The sequence below is a fragment of the Dendropsophus ebraccatus genome, chromosome 15, assembly GCF_027789765.1.
Source record: "Dendropsophus ebraccatus isolate aDenEbr1 chromosome 15, aDenEbr1.pat, whole genome shotgun sequence".
NCBI classification, from domain to species: Eukaryota; Metazoa; Chordata; class Amphibia; order Anura; family Hylidae; genus Dendropsophus; species Dendropsophus ebraccatus.
This window is the reverse complement of record NC_091468.1, coordinates 49490084-49511350: the sequence shown is the minus strand read 5'-3', so window position 1 is coordinate 49511350 and position 21267 is coordinate 49490084. Positions and strand designations below refer to the sequence as shown.

At 43.4% G+C, this 21267-nt stretch overlaps 1 protein-coding gene across 3 annotated transcripts in view; it reads right to left on the bottom strand.

Moving 5' to 3' along the window:
- The window catches only part of ANKEF1 (ankyrin repeat and EF-hand domain containing 1), a 55891-nt gene extending 36110 nt beyond the window's left edge, over positions 1 to 19781 (bottom strand). Inside the window, exons 1-2 of one of the 3 annotated variants that reach the window (XM_069954945.1) lie at positions 19468 to 19779; positions 11071 to 11126 (exon numbers count right to left, since the gene is read on the bottom strand). The gene's annotated coding sequence lies outside the window, so the exon portion shown is untranslated. Of the gene's footprint in view, positions 1 to 11070; positions 11127 to 19467 lie in introns of all 3 variants that reach the window. The other 2 variants (XM_069954947.1, XM_069954944.1) reach the window with 2 other exon arrangements.
- Positions 19782 to 21267: the final 1486 nt, after the last annotated feature.

The following is a 21267-nucleotide window of genomic DNA, read 5'->3' as shown; positions in this document are numbered from 1 at the left end:
CGATTTTTTGTCTACGTATGTACCCCAGAATTGTAAAGTGCTGCGGAATCTGTTGGCGCTATATAAATAAAAAAATTATTATTATTATTATTATTGTTGGTTGATTTGTCATTGCCCCTGAATCCAGAATCCTGCTCCACACTGAGGAGGAGCAAATACCCCAAAACAGCTGTCTGTGGATGGATGTCTGTCTTGGCAAGCCCTTGTCATGTCACAATACTCGCACCTTGAGTTAGACTTTGAGACAAAAGGGGCCATCCTGTTGTTTCCCTATTTATGTTCCAATACTCGCAACAGAGTGGGACTTAAAGGGGTAGTCCACCCAAAAAATTTTTCTTTCAAATCAACTGGTGCCATAAAGTGCCAGAGATTTGTAATTCACTTCTATTAAAAAATCTTAAGTCTTCCAGTACTTATCAGCTGCTGTATGCCCAACAGGAAGTTGTATTATTTCCAGTCTGGAGAGCAGGGGAGGTTTTCTTTGGGGATTTGCTGCTGCTTTGGACAGTTCCTAACATGGACAGAGGAGGCAACAAAGAGCACTGGGTCAGACAGGAAAGAAAACACCACTTCCTGCTGGACACACAGCAGCTGATAAGTACTGGAAGACGTAAGATTTTTTAATAGAAGTGAATTACAAATCTCTGGCACTTTATGGCACCAGTTGATTTGAAAGAAAAATTTTTTTGGTGGACTACCCCTTTAAGGGGCTTCCTATCAGGGTGGTGTGGTGCTCTCCCCATCTGGAGGCGCCCCGTGGCAACAGGCTAGAGATATCTGGCTATTCCTGTGTTTTAAGACTCGCAACCGAGGCTCCACGGACTCCTTTTTTTTTTTCATATTTAAATTTTGGGGGGCATCAGTGGAGACTTTAGGTTGAGTACTTCATTGGGATTTTTTCACTGATCTCCTTGAGCTCAGTGATTGCTGTGTTTTGTTGATAGTTTGGTCTGGGCCTTATCCTGTAGCTTCAGTAATGGGGACTAATAAAGCACAGGCCATCAATATGGTATTGGTGTTGTCATTGGAGTCGGGAAGGAATGGTCTCCCTGGGATGGGGCAATTGTAATCTGCCTCATAGGGGTTTTTGCCTTCCTCTGGATCAACACAGTAGGGTTTCTCTAGGTTGAACCTGATGGACTCTCGCCTTCTTTCAACCTTATTACCTATGTTACTATGGTGTTGGGTGTTGACTCTCGATCAGCCGGGCATGTGCTGCCCCCTTAAACAGTTGTTTGGCCTTTATCACTATAGCATAAACTAGTATTATAAAGAATTGTGCACTTCCAGCTTTGTGGCCATTGGCTATGGCATGTGGGCTACCACCACAATGTGAAAAGGTTCCTAACAGCAACACATTAGAGACTACACCAACATTACTACTAAACAAGGGCAGACTTTACCTAATGTGTAAAGAGTACGGTTGCCATTTTCACCGAATAGGAAAATTTATATCAATCTCAGGCATAAATGGTATTGTGCTAATGATTCTATGAGTATTTAAAGGGATATTCCACTTGTATTATCTATTCAGTCTCCTTCCCCCAGTTCTGAGCTGCTGCTTTCTGTTGAAGACACAAAAATCTGTGTATGAGCTTCTCTCTCCGTCTTTTCTTTCCAAGCAACTTGACCTCACAAAGATTTTTCAAAGTTGCAGCTACAGCCTGCCAGGGACTTATTTACATCAGCTGTCTGGGAAAGGAGGGGGGAGGAGGGGGAGATGTAGAGAAAAGCTCACACACAGTTTTTTGTGTCTTCAGCAGAAAGCTGCAGCTCAGAACTAGGGAAAAGAGACTGAATAGATAATAAGTATGGAATGAATTATTAGTCTCACCATGGGCAGCAACATATGAAAAGTGATTTTTGAGCAGAATATCTCTTTAATGCTGGTGGAATGGCACACTATTCAATCTCTGGAGAGCCATAAGTAATATACATAACACCCCATTCTCATCAAGACGGTAGGTAAGTAAGGGGACCACAGTGTTCTGGGCCTCTGCTTTCTGGTATAGGACTACAATGCTGATCACACAGTGCTCTCTGCTGCCACCTCTGTCCATGTCAGGAATTGTCAAGAGCAGCAGCAAATCCCCATAGAAAATCTCTCCACAATTTTATATCTATACAAAATATACCGAATGTTATTCCTGTTGTTTCTAAACATTAACTATACTGTTGGCACTAAAGTCAGTGCCTATAGATTTTCTCTTTTGTAATTTGTTCTTAAAAAACCTAATAAAAACATTGAACCCGAAAATCTCTCCGGCTCTGGACAGTTCCTGCCATGGACAGAGATGGCAGCAGAGTCTCAGTCAATATGAAACATGGGGTAGCTTTTGGCATGATTCCCCTTTAAAAGAAGATAATTGCAAACCAATCAAATTTTAAAGGATCCAATGTCAGATGATCACGACCATTCTGATCCACTGAAAAATCATTGGCCGCACCTCTCATGTATCAGGGCATGTGTGTGTGACCCATGGCGGTTCACCTAAAAGGGCAGCAAGAACAATGCAATGAACACCAGCACAGTGCAAGCATCAGACACACTCACACTAAAGTGCAAAGTCAAAACAGACAGCACTATCACTCAGCCGTCACTGGGATGCATGGGGGGAGATTTATCAAACATGGTGTAAAGTGAAACTGGCTTTAGTAAGTTAAAGGGATAGTTCACAAAAACAATTCCTTCAAACCAACTAGTCCCAGAGATTTGTAACTTACTTGTATAAAAAAAATAAAAATAAATCTCAAGTCTTCCAGTACCTATCAGCTGCTGTATGTCCTGCAGGAAGTAGTATTATTTTTACTCTGGAGAGCAGGAGAGGTTTTCTATGGGGATTCGCTACTGCTCTGGACAGTTCCTGACATGGACAGAGGTGGCAGCAGAGAGCACTGTGTCAGACTGAAAATAATACAAACCTTCCTGCAGGACATATGGCAGATGATAAGTACTGGACTGGGAAAATGGAGATTTTTTAATAGAAATTAAATTAGAAATTTAAATTACAAATCTCTGGCACTTGCTGGGACCAGTTGATTTGAAAGAAAAACATTTTTGGTGAACTACCCCTTTAAGTGTGTGTGTTGAGGGCTTAATATGTTCTCCTTAAAGTGACAGGCTCCCGACCCCCTGTTAGATCCCCCTATACTCACGTATTCCCGCCGGGTCCCGCTTCCTGAGCCGGTCGGGTCACGGAGATTTCAGCGCCCGAAGCCCGGCGCGCGCGCTGAGAGATGAGTCCGATGCCCATAGAGAATGACGGAGCATCGGACTCCCCATTCATTCTCTATGGGCGTCTGACTCTGCTGTCAGTGAATTACTAAGAGACCTTAAGTCCCAAAATACTTAAATTTACTTGGCGGCTTAAAACTTAGCTTTTATTTACATTAAAAGATAAAATAGTGAACGATTAAACTAGTACCCCAAATGTCACCCACATAAATAGACAGACAGTGCGTAAGTGGTCTACAAATGTAGTGGGGTTAAATTAGTATAGTTCTATCACAGGACGCCTATAGGTGTCGGTATACAGTCTTTAGAAGTGTCCCGGCCAAGGACACTATACAGATGAACTATTGCGTTCTATCGACTTCCCAACACTAGCAATGGAGGGGATAACCTCAAGACACACCTCCAAGCTTGACTGTACCGAGACCGGACACTACTTAGCACTGTGGCTGCTGCCTATCTAGTGCTAACTGAGCCGCACTGTACGCAGGCTCGAATGCGATTTTGTATACGCATATGTCCCGTGCTACTCATAAGGTCCCCACTACATCCATAAAACATTTACTGCCTAAACAACATGTTTCGTCAGCAACACACTGACTTCTTCAAAGCAATTGGCAAAACTGTTGTAAGTCCGCTCTCCACTTGCTTATAAGGGAGATCGCGGACCAAAACGAGGGTGTTTGGGGAGGTGGGTAAGGAGTGTCAACCTATCATCTTGCTTAACGTCATATGGGTATGGTATAGACCAAAAACGCCCCCTTTGACCTCATTTCCATGGGGACTCAGACATAATACCAGCGAGGAACGGACCATTCTCGCGCATGCGCTAAGACTTAGTCCAAAACAGTGTTGTAACTCTGCGCATGCGTTAGGACTTGGTCTAAAATTGTATTGTTGCTCTGCTAAAAAAGTTCAGTGTCCACAGCTTCTGAAGTATAAATATTTCTTTATTTAGCGCATCAAAACATAAAAACAACAAACAAAAAGTGAATGGTGGGTTAAAAACGCCGACGCGTTGCGAGGTTCTCCCTCTTAATCATGGCAAAGTTAAAACATTAGTAGCAGGCTTTTATGTTGCCACATGTGATGCAGATGGAAAAAGGAGGAACGCCCCTCTAGGGGGGAGGAGGAGGGGGATGGAGGGGGAGGGGAGGGAAGGAGAGGGAAGGGGAAGGAAAGGAAAGAAAACACGTCAGATGGATCATATAATTATCTTACATAGAATGTGAATATATATAAATACATGTGTTCAAATTGCAAAAAATATATAAATATGCATGAAACAACTGACGAAAAATACAAAATAAGTATAGCATTAAATTGGTACACAGATAATATTTATAAATATGAAAATTAATAGATATACAAAAGATCCGATTTATAGTTCAGACCCTTTGGAAACCTTGTGTCCAAAAGAAGGATCCACAGAGCTTCTCGTTTGCGTAAAAGGGCTGTCCAATTTCCGCCCCTACTGGGTTGATTAACCCTTTCAATCGCACTAATACGGAGACTACTGGTATTACCAGAATGACATTCTACAAAATGTTTGGATAGACCTGACAGAGATCTAGTGGAATTCCCAAAAGTATGTGCTCTGATATCTGTCAGGTGTTCTCCAATCCGGATTTTTAATTTCCTCGAACTAGAACCCACGTACTGTATGTCGCAGGAAAGACATCGTGCAACATACACCACATGGGTGGTGTTACAATTGATAAAGGACCTTATGGTGTAACTACGGCCTGAGCTGCATGAGGTTATCGCATGACATTTTTCTGTATATTGGCAAAGGCCACATCGCGGTACCGCACATTTAAAAAATCCTTGAACAGCAAGCCAATTTTGAGTACTTCTCCTCGGGGCACCGAAGGAAATATTGCTAGGTGCCAACAAATTCCCCAAGGTTACACCCCGTCGTGCCACACACTTAATACCCACTTCAAGAGCCGATTCACATTTCTTATCCTGATATAGTAATGGTAAATACTTATTCACTATTTTGCAGATGTCCTGAAATTGTGGACTATATCTGGTAGAAAAAACTATAGGGTTTCGGGAGGGCTGATTAAATGGAAGACTATTCATATTGCGATTCTGAGTGTCGCGGCTGCTGTTCAGGTTACTATTCACATTACGATCTGATGTATGTTGTCTGTCTTGCAAATGGAACAAACGGTCCTTCCTTTCTGCTATGTCTCTGGCTCTATTGACTACATGTTGTCTGTATCCTCTAAGTAGAAGACGGTGGGTAAGTTGTTCTGCCTGATGTATGTACACATCCCTATCTGAGCAGTTTCGCATAAGACGAATAAACTCTCCTATAGGCAGGTTCCTGGTTACGTGTGGTGGGTGGCTGCTTGTGGCATGAAGTATGCTGTTGCCTGCACTCGGTTTTCTATACAGGTCAGAGTGTATTTTCCCCTCTACAAACCTTAATGTAACATCTAGGAAAGAAATGGACACAGGTTCAAACTGAAAAGTGAAACTTAAACCCAAAGTGTTGTTATTGATAAAACGCACAAAATCAACGGCCTCCTCATGTGAACCGCGCCATATCAAGAGGAGGTCGTCTATGTAGCGTCCATACCATGCCACCTGACCAACAAAGGGGTTATGGGCGCCACATAGACAAGTCTCCTCCCAATAGGCCATAAACAAATTTGCCAAAGAAGGTGAAAAAGACGCCCCCATCGGACAACCTAGGATCTGCAAAAAGAAATCATCCCCAAACTGAAAGAAATTATTGGCCAGCAAAAACGCAGTAACCTTTAGTATAAATTTACACAGATCATTGCTGTAGTTACTATATTTTCGCAAATGAAAAGCCAAGGCGGCAACAGCGGCATCATGGGGTATGTTCGAGTATAGAGCAACTACATCACACGAAAGCCAGGATACATTATTAAGAATTGGAAGAGTTTCAATGTTGGCCAGCAAGCTCTTACTGTCTCGAACATACACCATGGTCCCGACTGCCAATGGTTGCAATAAATTGTCTAACCAAACACAAAGTCTCTCCAGCAGAGAATTAATGCCGGAAACAATAGGGCGCAGTGGTGGGGGAAAAACATTTTTATGGGTTTTGGGTAATGCGTGAAAAATTGGGGTCACTGGGAAAGGGGGAAACAGATAAGTACGTTGTTTGTGACTTAAAATATTAAATTCCACTCCTGTATCCAGTAAATCCTGCATTTTTTTAGCAATGATTTTAGTTGGGTCACACGGCAATTTTTTGTACGTTGTCGTGTCATCCAAGATCTTGCGTACTTCCCGAATATATAGATCTTTATCAAGGATGGCCACGGAACCTCCTTTGTCTGATCTCCTGAAAACTAAATAGGGGTTATTCCTAAGTTCCGTAAGGGCCAAACGTTGTTTATTGGATAAATTATCCCTGTGTGTATCATCACCAAGATTAGTGTAAAGATCTGTTAATGCCTCTTCTACCCTGTGTTGGAATAAATCCATCCCAGAAGTTCTGGATTGCACGGGGTAGAAGGTAGGATTAGGTATGGTTAGGCGGTCACTAGTATTGGTGATGTTATGATCATTATGACACCCAGATGCCTGTAAATCAGAGAGACTTTGGATACACATTTGTTCAGAAAATAACAAATTAATCGGGATTACACCTCTTCCTACTGAATTTAAATCCGATGTTTCTATATCAGCAAACTGTGAGACCATATCGGCCGATAAATCAGGGATATCTGGTTCCAAAACATCAGACATAAAATGTCTTTTGACAGTCAATTGACGTACAAATTTATTGACGTCCTGGATGGTATCGTAAAGGCAAAATTTTTTAGATGGAACAAAAGTCAAACCAAGGGACAGTACCTTCAATTGATCACTTGTGATCATACAGGCTGACATGTTGCAGACATCCAAAGTTGGAGGGGTTACCATCTCCTGCGGGTTCCTCCATAGGCCCCCGCGATCGGTGCTTCCGCCCTGCCCGGCGGGTTGGTGGGCGTTTTTTGCCTGTAGGTTTTCAGATGTTCCTCTAGAGCGTGTAACCGGAGGATCACGATAGAAATTCCTCCTCCTGTTTCTGCGGCGAGCGCCCCCGTTAGTGTTACGGTTAGGCTAGGTTCACACTGCGTTTTCAGCATCCGTTTAACGGATCCGTTTTTTTTAACGTCCAGAAAAATAGGGTCAGCAACGTTTTTTGGTCCGTTTTGGTCCGCCAAAAAAAACGGATCCGTTTTTTTTTATAATGGAAGTCAATGGAAAAACGGATGCACACAAATGAATCCGTTTTTTGCAATCCGTTTTTCATGCGTTTTTTGCAAAAAACGGATGCGTTAAACGCATGCTGAAAACGCAGTGTGAACCTAGCCTTACCAGTGGTTAACGGCGTAGCTACCTCATCTTGCTCAGAATAATCTGTTTGGACGTCAGAGCTGTCTGCATCTGACGTATCAAATGACACAGATTTTGGTAAGGTGGAAGCTTGATTTGGAGTTTTAAGGATAGGTGGTAGGGATCGTGAGATACGTCGTTGTTCCCACCAGGTGTATACTGTATCGGTGGAATAATCCTTTAGATCCCTGTTAAATTTTATCTTCTTATTTTCAATAATATCATTTTCCACCTCTACCAGCGATTTGTTCGTTTGGTCCAGCATAGTGGCAAAACCAGCAATATGAGCAAAATGTTGTAAAGTTACATCCAGATCAGCAAGGGATTGATTTAAATCTTGTAACTTATGTTCACTTTTTTTAATAATAATGTCCATAATAGTAAAGGAGCAGACCGAGAGAGCTTCATTCCATTCAGAGGCAAAATCTTCCCCTTCAGTTGGATTAGGGGGTTTGCGAACTCTTAAGCCTCTCGGTATCATTCTTTTTTCAACATATTTTTTGAGAGTGGTAATATGCCACCGAAGTTTGATTTGTTTAGTTTTTTGTTTTTCAAAAAGCCAAATGGTTTTTTTGTAGTCATCTGTGGTGTGCTCCGTATCTCCACCCGAGAAGACTGCTGCAGCTTTAAGAAGCCGTTCCTCATTATCCATGGAGGCTTGTGTAGCCATTTCTACGGAAAAACAATCACTGCCAAAGTGTAACTGAGAAAAAACCAAAAATTTCTTTTCAGCTAAGGGAGCAGGACAATGCAGTCAATTCAACATGAAACAAACAAAAAGAAGGGTCCGCTCACCTATGATTGCTGTAATGGTTGACTCAGTTGGCAAGTGATATCTCCTAGCACGTGGAAGAGCATATTGCGGGCTGCAACCCGTAAGGCATCCTAAAAAAGTTCAGTGTCCACAGCTTCTGAAGTATAAATATTTCTTTATTTAGCGCATCAAAACATAAAAACAACAAACAAAAAGTGAATGGTGGGTTAAAAACGCCGACGCGTTGCGAGGTTCTCCCTCTTAATCATGGCAAAGTTAAAACATTAGTAGCAGGCTTTTATGTTGCCACATGTGATGCAGATGGAAAAAGGAGGAACGCCCCTCTAGGGGGGAGGAGGAGGGGGATGGAGGGGGAGGGGAGGGAAGGAGAGGGAAGGGGAAGGAAAGGAAAGAAACACGTCAGATGGATCATATAATTATCTTACATAGAATGTGAATATATATAAATACATGTGTTCAAATTGCAAAAAATATATAAATATGCATGAAACAACTGACGAAAAATACAAAATAAGTATAGCATTAAATTGGTACACAGATAATATTTATAAATATGAAAATTAATAGATATACAAAAGATCCGATTTATAGTTCAGACCCTTTGGAAACCTTGTGTCCAAAAGAAGGATCCACAGAGCTTCTCGTTTGCGTAAAAGGGCTGTCCAATTTCCGCCCCTACTGGGTTGATTAACCCTTTCAATCGCACTAATACGGAGACTACTGGTATTACCAGAATGACATTCTACAAAATGTTTGGATAGACCTGACAGAGATCTAGTGGAATTCCCAAAAGTATGTGCTCTGATATCTGTCAGGTGTTCTCCAATCCGGATTTTTTATTTCCTCGAACTAGAACCCACGTACTGTATGTCGCAGGAAAGACATCGTGCAACATACACCACATGGGTGGTGTTACAATTGATAAAGGACCTTATGGTGTAACTACGGCCTGAGCTGCATGAGGTTATCGCATGACATTTTTCTGTATATTGGCAAAGGCCACATCGCGGTACCGCACATTTAAAAAATCCTTGAACAGCAAGCCAATTTTGAGTACTTCTCCTCGGGGCACCGAAGGAAATATTGCTAGGTGCCAACAAATTCCCCAAGGTTACACCCCGTCGTGCCACACACTTAATACCCACTTCAAGAGCCGATTCACATTTCTTATCCTGATATAGTAATGGTAAATACTTATTCACTATTTTGCAGATGTCCTGAAATTGTGGACTATATCTGGTAGAAAAAACTATAGGGTTTCGGGAGGGCTGATTAAATGGAAGACTATTCATATTGCGATTCTGAGTGTCGCGGCTGCTGTTCAGGTTACTATTCACATTACGATCTGATGTATGTTGTCTGTCCAAGCCTCCAAGCTTGACTGTACCGAGACCGGACACTACTTAGCACTGTGGCTGCTGCCTATCTAGTGCTAACTGAGCCGCACTGTACGCAGGCTCGAATGCGATTTTGTATACGCATATGTCCCGTGCTAATCATAAGGTCCCCACTACATCCATAAAACATTTACTGCCTAAACAACATGTTTCGTCAGCAACACACTGACTTCTTCAAAGCAATTGGCAAAACTGTTGTAAGTCCGCTCTCCACTTGCTTATAAGGGAGATCGCGGACCAAAACGAGGGTGTTTGGGGAGGTGGGTAAGGAGTGTCAACCTATCATCTTGCTTAACGTCATATGGGTATGGTATAGACCAAAAACGCCCCCTTTGACCTCATTTCCATGGGGACTCAGACATAATACCAGCGAGGAACGGACCATTCTCGCGCATGCGCTAAGACTTAGTCCAAAACAGTGTTGTAACTCTGCGCATGCGTTAGGACTTGGTCTAAAATTGTATTGTTGCTCTGCGCATGCGTTAGGACTTAGTCCTAACAACCCTCATAGTACACTGCGCATGTCTTTATACTTAGTATTTTACACTCGGGAGACAAGGTCTCTAGCGCATGCGCCATTTGATAGTCTCAAACCGAACTACGGGTCTGTATACCTATGCTGAATGATTGTTCCATCTTATGATTCTAACACGCAGGACAGATCACGGACCCAGAAGGGACGTTCGCATCTACGCTATTCATCTACGCTATTCAATGTCCGTGCGAACTTATATACGTCGGTAAGACCTCACAACAATTACGCCGTCGTCTGGGGTCTCACATCAGTAACATTCACCATAAAGTGGAGACAAGTGTGGCGAAACATGTCAATGATAAACACGGGGGTGACCCCAAATGTCTAAAGGTATGGGGCATTCAAACTGTGAGACTAGGACCCCGAAGAGGGGATCTAGAAAAAAAGATGCTTCAAATTGAAGCACAATGGATCTATAGGTTGCGCACCTTATCTCCCCATGGTCTCAACGAAGGCTTCACATATGCTCCTTTCCTGTAATTGCTATTTGTTGATGTAGAATACTATCTTTAGTTTTCAAATTTTGGTAAGAATCGGTATGTTGGGAGGGGATCCATAGTCTTAGGACCTGGTACCCAGGGTGGACCAATAGAGAACTTGGACCCCTTTCCCCCTCCGTATCTATCTTGCGCAAATAACCATGATCACAAGAACATGTAGAATAAGCAGCTAAATAGTCAAGCACATAATAGGTAAACAACTACTAACAAAATAGATTTTGACTATGATCATGCATACATATACAGTTATATATCCTACTCACCATCTCATGCACAGTTTCGGTGGTTGCGAACGTCCCTTCTGGGTCCGTGATCTGTCCTGCGTGTTAGAATCATAAGATGGAACAATCATTCAGCATAGGTATACAGACCCGTAGTTCGGTTTGAGACTATCAGATGGCGCATGCGCTAGAGACCTTGTCTCCCGAGTGTAAAATACTAAGTATAAAGACATGCGCAGTGTACTATGAGGGTTGTTAGGACTAAGTCCTAACGCATGCGCAGAGCAACAATACAATTTTAGACCAAGTCCTAACGCATGCGCAGAGTTACAACACTGTTTTGGACTAAGTCTTAGCGCATGCGCGAGAATGGTCCGTTCCTCGCTGGTATTATGTCTGAGTCCCCATGGAAATGAGGTCAAAGGGGGCGTTTTTGGTCTATACCATACCCATATGACGTTAAGCAAGATGATAGGTTGACACTCCTTACCCACCTCCCCAAACACCCTCGTTTTGGTCCGCGATCTCCCTTATAAGCAAGTGGAGAGCGGACTTACAACAGTTTTGCCAATTGCTTTGAAGAAGTCAGTGTGTTGCTGACGAAACATGTTGTTTAGGCAGTAAATCTTTTATGGATGTAGTGGGGACCTTATGATTAGCACGGGACATATGCGTATACAAAATCGCATTCGAGCCTGCGTACAGTGCGGCTCAGTTAGCACTAGATAGGCAGCAGCCACAGTGCTAAGTAGTGTCCGGTCTCGGTACAGTCAAGCTTGGAGGTGTGTCTTGAGGTTATCCCCTCCATTGCTAGTGTTGGGAAGTCGATAGAACGCAATAGTTCATCTGTATAGTGTCCTTGGCCGGGACACTTCTAAAGACTGTATACCGACACCTATAGGCGTCCTGTGATAGAACTATACTAATTTAACCCCACTACATTTTTAGACCACTTACGCACTGTCTGTCTATTTATGTGGGTGACATTTGGGGTACTAGTTTAATCGTTCACTATTTTATCTTTTAATGTAAATAAAAGCTAAGTTTTAAGCCGCCAAGTAAATTTAAGTATTTTGGGACTTAAGGTCTCTTAGTAATTCAGTGCCAAGCGTACTTCTTGGACCGGGCAGGGATCCTCCCACCGTGACTCTGCTGTCAGCACGCGCGACGGGCTTCGGGCGCTGAAATCTCTGTGACCCCACCGGCTCAGGAAGCGGGACCCGGCGGCATCACGTGAGTATAGGGGGATCTAACAGGGGGTCGGGAGCCTGTCACCCGGCACTTTCACTTGCGCACTTTACTGCATGTTTTTTTTGTATAGTGTAGATGGTGTCAGGCGAGATGCTGTGCACTGCTCAGATGCCAGTCCCTGTTGTGGTTGATAAGCATCAGGAAACAAAGTTTCTAGAGTGCCAGCTTACAAGTGGTGGGCTGGCTCTCAACACTGAGCTAAACTGGAGAGAGGAGGGGGCAGAAGAGGCCATAAGTAAGAATGTGGTTCCATAGTAAGGAAAGCACAAGCACAGCAGGTGTCAACAAATAGAAGAATTATTAGAAGTACAGTGGTACCTTGGTTTAACAGTAACTTGGATTGAAAGAATTCTGCAAGATGAGCTCACAGTTTTTCAAAATTGTAACTTGGTTTAAGAGCATTGCTTTGGATTAAGAGCTCCCAGTACTGGGTGGGAGGGGGAGTGGAGGAGAGGCATGGTCTGCATAGCGGGGTCTACAGCCCTGTACTCTGACCCAGGAAGTCTCCCTCACCTTCCAAATCATAGCAGATCCACTTCAGGCTGGGGCTTACATCAGGGGACAGGACTGTGGGGATAATCTCTTCATAGCTGTAACCCCTCTCTCCCCGGACAGAGAGTGCTGCATATATCTGCCCACATCTGCCCTGCTCATTCCTTCATGCTCCCTGCAGTCTCTGTCAGCCCTCGTGTTTCCCAACCTCTCCATTCCTGCTATAATGTGCCTGCACTTACACTCAGTTATACACACTTCTGCTATAATGTGCCTGCACTCAGACTCAGCCATACACACTGCTGTACAAAAAAATTTCTGTCTCTGTCCTCCTGCACAGCTCTGTGATTCTCACTTCCTGATTGGTCCATGCTCAAATCCCCCCCCCCCTTCCCCATTGCTGTCATGTGACCACACAGACCTCAGGAAGCATCCCTGCTTCTCTATTCCAGCCTGTTGTACTACGCTGCTGCATGATGGGGATCTGCAGTTCCATCCTGTATCTACAAATTGCTGCTGTTTTCCAGGTTTATGCACATAGTATACATTATACTTCACATGCTGATTGCTATACTGTACAGCAGTGCTTCTCAAACTGTGAGGCAGGACTCACCAGTGAGGCGCCCCCTAGTTGTTGGTGAGGCCCAGCTGAGGAGCCAGTTTTCACAAAGTAACTATGATCTGCCCCGTCCTTTTGCTGTTTGTAGAAATCTCCATTTTAGCTAAATTATTAATTTATTTTGTACTCACTTTATTAGTATATAGAGCTTGGGAGATGGGTGATAGGTAGCCCTAGCATTATTTTCAGCTTTTAAATGGACTTTTACCATGGTGAGGCCCCGGCATCCTCTTGGTCAGTCTGGTGAGGTCCAGGCATTGCCTTGGTCTGTTGGGTGAGGCTCCAGTAGAAAAGGTTTGAGAAGCGCTGCTGTACAGTAACTTATAATATCACATATCCAGCTGTTTCTAAATGTTTGTTTCGTATGTTTTATATGTTAGTTAGAATAGAAAATCATTATTTTTGGGGTGTGGAACCCAATATCTGAATTTCAATGATTCTGTCAGGACTGGCAGGCGTATACAAGACAAGAGACAGTGGGCCCTAGATCTGAAGCCACCCACTGTCACCTGCCTACTTGCCTCGGTCGACCCTAAACGGTTGCGGACAACCACGGAGTCGGTCCCTACACTGCGTAGGTGAATACACAAAACGTAGACAGACAAACAAAACACAATGGAGGATAGTCAACAAGCAGGGTCAAAACCAAACAGACAATGCAGTACAAAATCAGAAGGAGAGCGGATAGTCAAATGTCAAGCAAGAGGTCAGAACATGGGCAGAGCAATAGCAAGGGGATTAGGACAGCGAAAGCTGGGAAAGAAGCAGGGGAGCTGGGACTAGTAACAACTAATAGCCAGCAGGGAACTGAGGATCTGACTGATTTTTATCCAGGATCAGAGACTAGGTCCAGCAGCTGATTGGAGCAGCCCTGATCCCAGCACCAAGCTCAGCTCAACAGACCTAGCAGTGCAGTAACCCCTGCACTGCCAGAAGTCTGACAGGCAAGGCAGGTGTGGCTAAAAAAGTAAAACACAGTTCAGACACAATTCATTATGCACACAGACAGAAATTCAGCGCTTCCTCGGCCGCCCGGCACAGAACGAGGAGCGCAAAGTCACATTCCTAACAGATTCCTTATGGGAATATTTCATTGATTTAAGAGTGGATTTGGATTACAAGCACAGTCCCGTTACGAATTATGCTCGTAATCCAAGGTACCACTGTATTATTATTATTATTATTATTATTATTACCTTGGCACAATCCTCAACAGGGACCAAAACTGGAGTCCTATTACACATTTCAGGACAGAAGTGCTTCTTCATCAGATCTACCTTGAAACATATAATAATTGTGCAGCATTTATGCAAGATGCATGTAGCACACTTGCAGTCGAGAGTAGTTGGGTCTCATTGAACAGTAGTGGCCACAAGGACCCATAGAAGTGCAGAGAGATTCTATAATAAGAGACTAAAGCTACTTGTGTAATGCCAAATTGGGGCGAACTGTGGCACCTCTGAGATTCATAGCGGCATGGTAAGGGTGACGGTTGATGGTGCAACCCAACGCCAAGTTTGATGTAAGCTAAGCTCTCTACCACAACAGTCTGTGTCATAGCAAGGGGAGCAGCTTTTACACAGTTTTAGGCTATGGTCACACATAGTAAGAGACCGACCGTTCCATGACCTGGCCGGGTCACAGAACAGCCGGTCTCAGAAAAGATCATCCCGGCCTATGATTTTTAGCGCTGTGGGCGTATCCGTGCGCGTCCGCATCAGAACTTCCCACTGCACACAATAGAGTGTGCGGTCGGAGCCACACGCTCCATTGTGTGCACTGACAGGGTTTTCTGTGGCCGCTATTCAGCCTGCAGCACTAAGTAAGTACAGCAGAAAGCACTGCCATTGTGACAACGTAGTGTGAACATAGCCTTACTGTGGTGCACTGGTAAGTATTTGTGTGCGGGGATAGATGGCGATGCATAGGACCCATACCAGGGAAAACGCTCTAACAATCACACATTGTTACATCATGTAGTCTGACATAGGGTAACATGAGATCATGGGGCACAGGGCAGCACATCGAGGACAAAGCATTTGCTGATATGGAGATTAAAAAAGATTACAGGTTTACTCAGTTACAACATACAAGACAAGTTTAGGCTTGATAGAAAATGACATTGGATTCCTATATAGTCCTATTTTTTTTTTTACTATTGAGCTCTATGGAACCAGATAGTTAATTGGTTAGTCTGGACTAATTTGTCCCTTTATTGCCCAGGTTACACAATATAGTTGAAATTTTTGGGTAAAAATTTTTGGGTAGAAATACAGCAGAAAGATGATCACACAAAAGTGAAAACCCTTATTTTTAATTTCTAACCTCTATACCAGCACTTGCCCCTCCCTGTGTCCTATGATGTAATGTTACCTGATGTCAAAATCCTATACAGGAAATACATTTGCAAAATATATAAATATATATATATATATATATATATATATATATATATATATATATATATAGTTAAATCTATTACTGCTGCTAGAGATGTATTCTTTATCACAACCAGCAGGTGGCAGCACTATATAAGTATTAAAGTTATAAAAACAAATCTATATCAGGCAAACCCTAAACTGCGCAGGTCTCTCTTTCCTTTTGAGGATATATGTGTTGCTGCTACATCTCCTGCCTATTTCTCGGTGAATAATTGGATTTTTCAGCCATTTTTGGTCTAAGTTCTATTTATGAACCAGTATTCGACAGGCGAATATTTTTTAAATGCAACTTTTTTTTTAATTTGCCTGTTTCGAGTATTCACCCAAAAATTTGTATAATCCGGGATTAGCGCCCAATTTATCATTTGCAACTTTTTAAAAAGTGGCACAAACAGGTGCAGGCCTATGTCTGGTCAGTACCAGGTGAATATAACTGCGCAATTTTTTCATATTTGCGACTTTTTACTTAGATGCATTCACTATGGCAGGGCTACATTTTAATGAATCAGTCACAAGATATTGGAACAAAATACACACCAATCCTCATTAGAATAGTTGCACACATTAGACTCCTTTGTATATGTCCCCCTATATCTCTTATATATGCTCTCCTTCTTGAGTCACCTATCCCTGCTTTCCGTAAGGGTTGAGAAAAGGAACTGGCACCATCACTATTACCTGCTGTTTGGAATAAAGCATTCTTTATTAGAGATGAGCGAACCTGGAGCATGCTCGAGGCGATCCGAACCCGAACTTTCGACATTTGATTAGCGGTGGCTGCTGAACTTGGATAAAGCCCTAAGGCTATGTGGGAAACATGGATATAGTCATTGGCTGTATCCATGTTTTCCACATAGCCTTAGAGCTTTATCCAAGTTCAGCAGCCAACGCTAATCAAATGCCGAACGATCGGGTTCAGATCAACTCAAACCCGAACCCGGTTCGCTCATCTCTATTCTTTATCTGTTACAAGTCACGTTTTTACCAAACTACAGAAAACAAAGTATGAGATGCTACCCAGATGGTATCCAGAGTCCCTACTCTTCTGCATTCTTTCAACTTAAAGGGAACCCGTCACCATGAAAATGCTACCTAAGCTATTGGCATCAGGTTATAGGGGAGAAGGAGCTGAGCGGAGTGATATATTTCTTTATGGGAAAAGTTTCAGTATAACTTGTAATTTATTGATAGAAATCTCTGATGTTTCCATATGAGTCCAGTCCACTGAGTGACACCGCCCACTGGACTCCCTAACACACAATGAGCAGGGATTTTAATCAACAAGTTATACTGAATATTTTCCCACTAAAATATATATCAATCTGCTCAGCTCTTCCTGCTCTATAACATGATGGCGATAGATTAGATAGCATTGTGTTGGTGACAGGTTCCATTTAAACATCTCAGACACTTGTTGGAGATGTATGTCAGACCAGGGCTCCATGCTTGATATCTGGTGGTCGTGCCCAGGGCTAAGAGACTTCTGGGCCAAGGTGATTGATCTGATCAAATTCACAATGAACACTCACATAATCAATAACCTGTTCTATTATTATCTGTATTGCCTGGGACAATGAAACCTCACCCAAAGTCTCTGGTACCATTCCTTCTTTTAGCTGCACGTACAGCAACCCCTAGTCTTTGGAAATGCATAGACCCTCCCACCATCGCGGATTGGTTTAGTGCAATAGTGACAATACATCGCATGGAGGAACTGAAGGCGGAAACACAGGGCAGCCTGCTGTATCCAGGTTTTCCAGGACTCCCTAGGACTTCAGCAGTCACTGCTAATGGAATGCTGCACAAAACCCGAGCATGCTCAAAGATCTCTAGTCCCTATACACATTACACTTTATATGGTCAAAGTTGCTCCCTATAAATTTAAATATGCAAAAAGGGTCAGTGAAGCCTCAGTTGAGAGTCTCAAAACACAGGAATAGCACTGACAGTGTCTGTCCTGTGACATCACTGCATAATAGTGTCTGTCCTGTGACATCACTGCATAATAGTGTCTGTCCTGTGACATCACTGCATAATAGTGTCTGTCCTGTGACATCACTGTATAATAGTGTCTGTCCTGTGACACCACTGCATAATAGTGTCTGTCCTGTGACATCATATGTCATCACAGTGTGCACTCTTCCTGTACTATGACATCACAGTGTACATTCCCTCCTGTATTATGACATCACAGTGTGCATTCCTCCTGTACTATGACATCACTGTGTGCATTCCTCCTGTACTATGACATCACTGTGTGCATTCTTCCTGTACTATGACATTACAGTGTGCATTCCTCCTGTACTATGACATCACTGTGCGCATTCTTCCTGTAATATGACATCACAGTGCACATTCTTCCTGTACTATGACATCACTGTGTGCATTCTTCTTGTACTATGACATCACAGTGTGTATTCCTCCTGTACTATGACATCACAGTGTGTATTCCTCCTGTATTATGACATCACAGTGTGCATTCCTCCTGTATTATGACATCACAGTGCGCATTCCTCCTGTATTATGACATCACAGTGTGCATTCCTCCTGTATTATGACATCACAGCACAGTGTGCATTCCTCCTGTACTGACATCACAGTGTGCATTCCTCCTGTACTGACATCACAGTGTGCATTCCTCCTGTATTATGACATCACAGTGCGCATTCCTCCTGTATTATGACATCACAGTGAGCATTCCTCCTGTATTATGACATCACAGTGCGCATTCCTCCTGTATTATGACATCACAGTGTGCATTCCTCCTGTACTGACATCACAGTGTACATTCCTCCTGTACTATGACATCACTGTGCGCATTCCTCCTGTATTATGACATCACAGTGTGCATTCCTCCTGTATTATGACATCACAGTGCGCATTCCTCCTGTATTATGACATCACAGTGTGCATTCCTCCTGTATTATGACATCACAGCACAGTGTGCATTCCTCCTGTACTGACATCACAGTGTGCATTCCTCCTGTACTGACATCACAGTGTGCATTCCTCCTATATTATGACATCACAGTGCGCATTCCTCCTGTATTATGACATCACAGTGAGCATTCCTCCTGTATTATGACATCACAGTGCGCATTCCTCCTGTATTATGACATCACAGTGTGCATTCCTCCTGTACTGACATCACAGTGTACATTCCTCCTGTACTATGACATCACTGTGCGCATTCCTCCTGTATTATGACATCACAGTGCGCATTTCTCCTGTATTATGACATCACAGTGCGCATTCCTCCTGTATTATGACATCACAGTGCGCATTCCTCCTGTACTATGACATCACAGTGTGCATTCCTCCTGTACTGACATCACAGTGTACATTCCTCCTGTACTATGACATCACTGTGTGCATTCCTCCTGTATTATGACATCACAGTGTGTATTCCTCCTGTATTATGACATCACTGTGTACATTCCTCCTGTATAATGACATCACCACATAAACAGTACAGGAATATCCCCATAGCCGGGGTATCAATAAGAAGGTGCACGCACCAATAACATAGGTGAAACATGTACAGAAGTCCCGGCACTGTAGAGACCAGTCCCTCCCAGGTACATATACAGCACAGGGCAGTGTTATACACAGGTATATTATCAGGCTGTTTCTTACCTGCTCTATGGTCAGTCAGCCCGTGCTCCCGGCATGCATCCTCCTCCTCTGGCAGCACAATGCCGGGGACAGCGCCGCATTCCTATAGCCGCTGCTGAGTGTTAGGAAGGACGCACAGAGCCGTCTCCATGGGAACGGGGATACAATGCAGCCGTCTGTGTCTGTGGTTAGACTGAGCATGCGCGGAAAGGTAATACCTATGACGCATGCGCTCAAAGTTTGCCTATCGCAGAGTTCCGGGCTAGGGGCAGACCCACTTTGAGGCCTCCCGGCCTGCTCAGCTCTGTATTGTCCCTGGTTAGCCGTGCAGGACCTTCCTCCTGAATCTGGCTAACCAGGGATGGGGAGATGCTATATCCTAGTGGGCTAAAGACATACCCATGTGACCGGCCTCTTGTGGGGGCGGAGCTATGGTCCCTAAAACTTGTTCCCAGACTGAGACTTGTGGTGTTCTGCAGGTATAGGGGCTGTTATGCAATGTTCTGCAGGAATAGGGGCTGTTATGCAATGTTCTGCAGGAATAGGGGCTGTTATGCAATGTTCTGCAGGAATAGGGGCTGTTATGCAATGTTCTGAAGGAATAGGGGCTGTTATGCAATGTTCAACAGTGATAGGGACTTAGACTACTGTTATGCAATGTTCTGCAGGAATAGGGGCTGTTATGCAATGTTCTGCAGTGATAGGGACTCTGACTACTGTTATGCAATGTTCTGCAGGAATAGGAACTGTTATGCAATGTTCTGCAGTGATAGGGACTCTGACTAATGTTATGCAATGTTCTGCAGGAATAGGGGCTGTTATGCAATGTTCTGCAGTGATAGGGGCTCTGACTACTGTTATGCAATGTTCTGCAGGAATAGGAGCTGTTATGCAATGTTCTGCAATGATAGGGACTCTGACTAATGTTATGCAATGTTCTGCAGGAATAGGGGCGGTTATGCAATGTTCTGCAGTGATAGGGGCTCTGACTACTGTTATGCAATGTTCTGCAGTGATATGGGCTCTGACTACTGTTATGCAATGTTCTGCAGTGATATGGGCTCTAAAGCAGTGTTCTCCTCCTCGCCTTTTAAGAGTCATAACACTTTGAGGGTATGTGCACACTGAGGAATCCGGGCAGATCAACCGCTGTGGATTCCGCTGCTCGCCCCCGCTCACATCTCCGCCTGTGCCATAGAGTCCATTCTATGCACAAAGAATGCCCATTCTTTTGGGGGAGGGGCGGAATCTACCTGTGCATAGATTGGAGTCTATAGCACAGGCGGAGATGCATGCGGCTGTGAGCGGGGGCGAACAGCAGAATCCGCAGTGGGTAATCATCCGGATTTCTTAGTGTCCACATACCCTTATTTTTTCACCTACAGGGCTGGTTGGGGGCTCGTTCTTTTGCGCCATGAGCTATAGTTTTTATTGGTATCATATTGGTGCAAATGGGCGTTTTTGATCTTCTCTTATAATTTTTTTTTCTGATATATAACTTTAAAAAAATCAGCAATCCTGGTGTTTCTTTCCATTTTTCCATTACACTGTTCACCTCTCAAGAACAATATTGTTATTTATTATTAGATGGGAAAATTCCACTCGCTACAATACCAAATATGTTTATTTTATTTTTACCTATTTTTATTTGTATAATAGAAAAACAGGTGATTTAAACTTTTATTGGGAAAGGGGTTTACCATGTTTTTAATAACTTCTCTATGAGAAGATCACAAATCCACCAGGATGGAGGTAAGTATTACACCCCTGCCTGTCAGAGTAAGCGATCTAGACCCCTGCAGACACGCAGCAAAGATCACG